Below are 6,089 nucleotides of genomic sequence, written 5' to 3' on the forward strand. Positions count from 1 at the left end.
AAATAGAAGTTAAACCACTGTCAGGACATGAAGTAATATCACTAAAAACGACTATGTCCATCAGCTGCATTCTAGAAGTGGTTTTTCCCAAAATGACTGTGTCTGGCAAAAGTTGAATTCTTTAAAAAAACTACTTTCTTTAACATTAGATCGACAAAAACTGACAGAAACAATAGTTCTTTTAATAATATTTCATAAAAAAAATGATATTGATTCAGCTGAATCCAAAGCATTCAACTGAATCAAAAACTAAAAACGGGAATTAATTAATAACGATTTCGAAACTGAATTTAATAGCGACTTTAAACTCATTTTGTATGGAATAGTGAATTTATTGAATAGTGAATTCAATTTACAATTTCAACTATCTAAAATCTTCAACTGTGTCAAAGTTAAACTTGGATTTACTACTTCCTACTTTCCCTGAAGAATCAATAGATGCTGATATAGAACTTTTAGACGAAGACCTATTTCCCAAATCAGACCCAGAATGACCACCACCACTAGCGCCAGCTCTCCCACCACCAGGCGGAGAATAGAAAGACCCATTATCAATTCCCCCCGCCGTCTCCTTCAAGACCCCAGTCAGTAGGTTGATGCGAAGCCTTAAGAATTTCATTTACTTTCTCACTGAACATGACTAAATTCTCCCAATCCCACTGCAAGGGAGTCTTTGTGTTCCACTCCATCACTGTTTCGAGTCCAGAACCACCTGCAACCATCCTTTGATTGAAAAAAATATGTATATAGTTAGTGGGGAGTAAAAATGGTTTCTCAATTAGGAGAAAAAATATGAATCTGATATCTGGACGATGTCTACCATGAGATAAACCCCAATATATTAAAAGAACGGTTAACTAGCTTCTCGTAAAAAAACAATCATAAATGTCGGATAAATGTGTACATTCATAACAATGGCACTACCTGTCGAATGTCCAAAGCAAAAATAAGAAATTCAGTGTGTTCAGGAAGAAGTTATCACTTACTGTAATTGATCTTCTGAGTAATATGAATGCCACTCTGTGGTCTTACTCCAATGTCTAGTCCTGTTAAGAGTAAAATGAGCAGTGTAGATGGCTGCAACAGCTAACAGAGATGGTGGTAACCTAAGCATGTCATGATCAACCAAGGATAGCTCGATCAAGAAAAAGGAGAGAAGCTCAAGCTGGTTCAAAATGCGGAAAATATGTTAGTATCCAAGCTATAAAAAGTTATAAAATACTATGGATCAACAGTTTAATCTGATGGAAGACTAACTATACAAACCTTCTTATCAGACTGAGCCGCTTTAAGGAATTTTTTCATAAATACATATGAAGTTGGAACTGACATATTGAATTGCAATGTATTTACTATCGATTTCTCCTGCAAACATGTTTATGCAATGTTGGAATCACAATGTCGAAACTGGGTAAAACTAAGGATGCTAAACATGTTTCTGCAGTGTTAGAATCACAATGTCGAAACTGGGAAAAACTAAACACACTTGATAAGAGATATATTACTTAGAAGTGAAACATTTACCATAGCAAGAACTTCCTTCCTTGTATAAGCCTTATCAGAAATTAGAATAAGATCATCTACAACCTGTACTGAAACTTCCTCATACTTGCATGCTAAAAGCATGGTTGTAATTCCGAGCAACTGAGGTTTCTTTCGTTCCACAGTTTAGCGGGCTAAGAATCTGTCTATAATGTTAACCAGAAAGAATAATGTCTAATCCATGAGCTCAAATTTATAATGCACCTGTCAAGATTCAAACCAAGAAGGATGCTTAGCATATGTTTTGTTTACCCTTTCTAGGAGATAGAAAATCATGTCAAAATTTCGTATACCTCGATTAACCAATCAACTAGGATGACCCTTATCTTCTCATTGATGTCGGATTTCTGAACCATATAGTTGGGAGATACACAGCTAGAATTCTGCAAAACAGGCAAGGTTCGGTCAAGTTACCTCAGGCTTTACAAGTCTACCCTATCTTACTTTTGCGTTCTTACTTTTGGAGTTTTGGGGATTTCAGTAATAAAGAAAGTAAAGGTAAAGTACACTTTCAATTGGAACAGTTAGGCAAAGCATTTGAAGGTATTCAGATTGAAGAATGTCACTAAAGCAAGTAAGACTAGCACTTGATTCTCAAATGTGCACTTTGAGTAAATTGAGTATGTGCACTTTGAGTTAATGGAGTAGGAAAACCAGACAATGCTACACCAAAATTGAAACAAGTAAGAGTTGAAAACAGTGAGCCAAACCTCAGTTTTCTTGTAGTGAGCATATATATCATCGATATAATCTATAACTGCAAGTGTGTTCTTTGAGTCGTAACTATCAATATCCAGAATGAGTTCTTCAACAATATCCTCCATCTCAACTTCCTCTTCCTACAACATTACATTACAGAACTGTTAACACTGTTGCCACTACAAGAAAATAAGGAACAAACCCTTAACACAAAACAAAAAGTCATCATACTATTAAGTCAATATCCTCGAAGATTTCGACTTCATCAAGAATTGCTTCAGTGTGCTTCACAAACATTGGATCAGAGAAGGAACTATCTGCTCTATATTTATCTACATCTATAATGACCTTATTTGATACTTTTTCAATCATAATCGATGATGAATTCTGTATTGGCTTCTTAGTTTCCTGCAAACATTTGAATAAACCTAAGGAAAACCAATCTATTTCGTATATCACATCTAAACAAAGAGATTACTGGGCAACATTTTGGTTCTAAGAAAAACGAATTACCACTTGACAAGGTTGGTTTTGGTTAGAAATTTGAGTAGAAATATTTCTTGTAATTGGTCTATGCACAACAACGGAAGGATTTTTGTCACAGATCCCATGATTTCTATACAAAATAATAATTTTCTGCTAACATCTTCTTAATGAAGGCTTTCTGTTATTTAACAGACAACAAAAAACACAAATCAATTATTACTTTTTCAAGAAATTTTCTTTAAATGAATCACAAGGAGCAAGATAAAATTCTCGTTTATTTTCAGCATTCATGTGAAACATACCAAAGCATTGACTGCAGCATCAAGGGACATGGACACCATCACTTCCACCATGTCCTGATTTAAAAAAAAAAGTACATAGTACATCAGAAATGACTAAATTATGACATGAAACCTCTTCAAAACTATAAATCTAAAGAAATTGAGTGCTCCCACGTGATTACCAGCATCTACTCCATCTATGTCCACAACGGGGCCAACTGATATTTGGATAACAAGACAACAGGGTGAGGTGTTATTCTCTAGTTCCAACAGGGATGCTGTCAAATAATTAATTGCGTTATCAGGCTAATGGACCACCTGCAGCACATCAAGAGAGGCATCTCCCTCAAATGAGCAGTATGCAAATTATAGTATATGCACCACACTTCCACCACCCAGCTGGTGAACAGGATGCAATCTTCAAACATAACAGAGAAATATGCCAACAAAGCTTCAGTCATACTGCATGAAGCGTGCGCTTTTAAAACCCCTGCATACTGCAATTTGGAGCAATATTTATATTTTGTCCATCATTCAGTCATGCAGAAAGCACCTGCTAACCCAACGGTACACCAGACAAACAACATAATAATAATAAAAGCTTTAAAAGCATCTACAGTTCCACAAAATGAGATTTTAGTATTGTGATGACAAACACAGATGCAATTAACGTCCATCCTAATAAGAAATTATAAGGAAACTACATATAAAGAATTCCTAATATTATACACCCAAAAATCAAGCTAGCAAACTGAAATATGATTGTAAAGGCTTTGCTTACCCATGAAATGATCAAAAGCAAGGCGTTTTCGCCAATTTAAATGACTCATTAATGCTAATGCACACTTTATCATATTGATGTCCTGTATCAAGAATCCCATTACACAAATTTTCAAAACTATAACAAAAAATGCATCAAAAGCAAACTTTATACTTTTTTTGATTTGATACGAGACTCACAGTGGTGAATATGTCAACCACGAAACAATTGGAAAGCGGTGAACTAAGGATTGCGATAACTGATGCACCACATAAACCATTTTAATCAAAGATGTAACAACACAAATTCCCAGCACAAGGATCCTAATTTAGAAACATAAGAAAACCCATATTTTTCAAATGGTATAATATGCATAATATTTCATAAACTAGCTGAAGTAATGATCTTACGAAGCAAAACCACATATTAAATCCTATCTTTATCAAACATGAGCATGTTGTTAACCTTTTCATTTTGCTTTCATTAGATCCAGTTCTGTAGAAATCACATAAAACAAAAACAAATCAATAAAAAGTATAGTAAAAGACCTAAATCCAACATAAAAGAAGAACCAATTATAGATTTAATCATGAATTGATATTCTTCTTTTGTTTACCTCCATTAGTTTTAGTTGGATTTGAAGATGGTGGTGGAGTTTTCTACTTCTTCAGTGCCTGAATACAAAGAGAATACACACCATCAATAAAATAAAACTAAGAAAAAGAAACCAATGGATTAAAAGTATAAAAAAATGCACAAACTGATAACGAATCAGAAAAGAGAACCGAGATGAAATCAAGCTTTTTAGGTTTACTGAGATCGATTTCTTTTTCTTCTGAATTTCAATTTGGAGATGGATAAGTTAATCAATTGAACTGAAACGATAAATAAAGATGATACTTACCTTTCAATTCAGTTTGCTTAGATGAATCTTGGTGTTCAGTTGGTGTTGATAATCATCATCACCTCTTTTTCACCGATTCAGAATAAATCCTCAAGATCTAATGTTGTTATGATAGAGACTAAGAGGACCAAAACCTAATACTAAAGTTTTGATACATAAAAAATGAAGCGAAACAGACAGAGATAAGTGATGGAAGAGGATAGATGCAGATGAGATGAAAGAGATAAGGTTTGATTTATTTTTCTCTTTTCACAGAAAAATCCAGCCCTCACAGTAGTTCTTGAATCTCAGAATTTTTACAAAAATACCCCACTAAAGAACAACTGTGTGAGAAACAGGTTAAGTTTTCCATTTTTTTCCAAGAAAAACTACCGGGAGTCATGGAACCGTACATAACTACAGCCCAACAACAATAGTTTCTGTAAATCCGAGGAAGTGGTTAAAAACCCATTTTCCACTAGTGTACAAGAAGTTTTATAACTTCATGCATAGAGGTGGTTACTCACGGTGTAATGCAGATCATTGTTGTTACTTCAAAAGGTGTGGTTCTGGCTACATCATACTATTACTGTATGTGGATGATATGTTGGTTGCCGGAACATCTCTACAAGAAGTTGGGAATTTGAAGAAACAATTAGCAAGTGAGTTTGCTATGAAAGATCTTGGTGAAGCAAAGCAGATTCTTGGTATGAGGATCATAAGAGACAGATCTAAGGGTGTACTTATGCTTAGTCGGCCAGAATATATTGAACGAGTGTTGAAAAGGTTCAATATGGAGAATGCTAAACCAGTTAGTTCTCCACTTGGAAGTCAAATTCTTCTTTCAAGTATGCAGTGTGCGAAGACAGATGAAGAAACGGTGTACATGACTAACGTACCATATTCTTCGGCCATTGGGAGTCTAATGTATGCTATGGTGTGCAGAGACCGGATACTGCACATGCAGTGGGAGTAGTGAGTAGATATGCAAGCAACCCAGGAAAAAAACATTGGGAAGCTGTGAAGTGGATTCTCAGGTATTTGAGAGGTAACACAAACGTACCATTGTGTTATGGAAAGGTGGTTCTATCTTGAGGGGTTATGTGGATGCAGACTTCGCAGGTGATGTAAATAAAAGTCGAAGTACGACTGATTATGCTTAAACTATGGGGTCAACTGCAGTGAGTTGGAACTCATGTTTACAGAAGTTGGTGACATTGTCTACTACGGAAGCGGAGTACGTGGCAGTAACATAAGCGATCAAGGAGATGATTTGGTTACGAGGTTTGTTAGAAGAGTTGGGAAAGAACAACGATATAGTGTTATGTATAGTGGCAGTCAAAGTGCTATAATCTAGCCAAGAGCTCAGCCTATCATGCTAGGACGAAGCATATATATATTCGTTACCATTTCATTCGAGATCTCTTAGAAGAAGGAG

At 35.3% G+C, this 6,089-nt stretch overlaps 1 pseudogene; it reads right to left on the reverse strand.

The window, feature by feature from the left end:
- Window positions 1–302: 302 nt before the first annotated feature.
- Window positions 303–4,901, reverse strand: LOC113308931 (annotated as a pseudogene).
- Window positions 4,902–6,089: the final 1,188 nt, after the last annotated feature.

This window comes from Papaver somniferum, chromosome 9 (genome assembly GCF_003573695.1).
Source record: "Papaver somniferum cultivar HN1 chromosome 9, ASM357369v1, whole genome shotgun sequence".
Classification (NCBI taxonomy): Eukaryota; Viridiplantae; Streptophyta; class Magnoliopsida; order Ranunculales; family Papaveraceae; genus Papaver; species Papaver somniferum.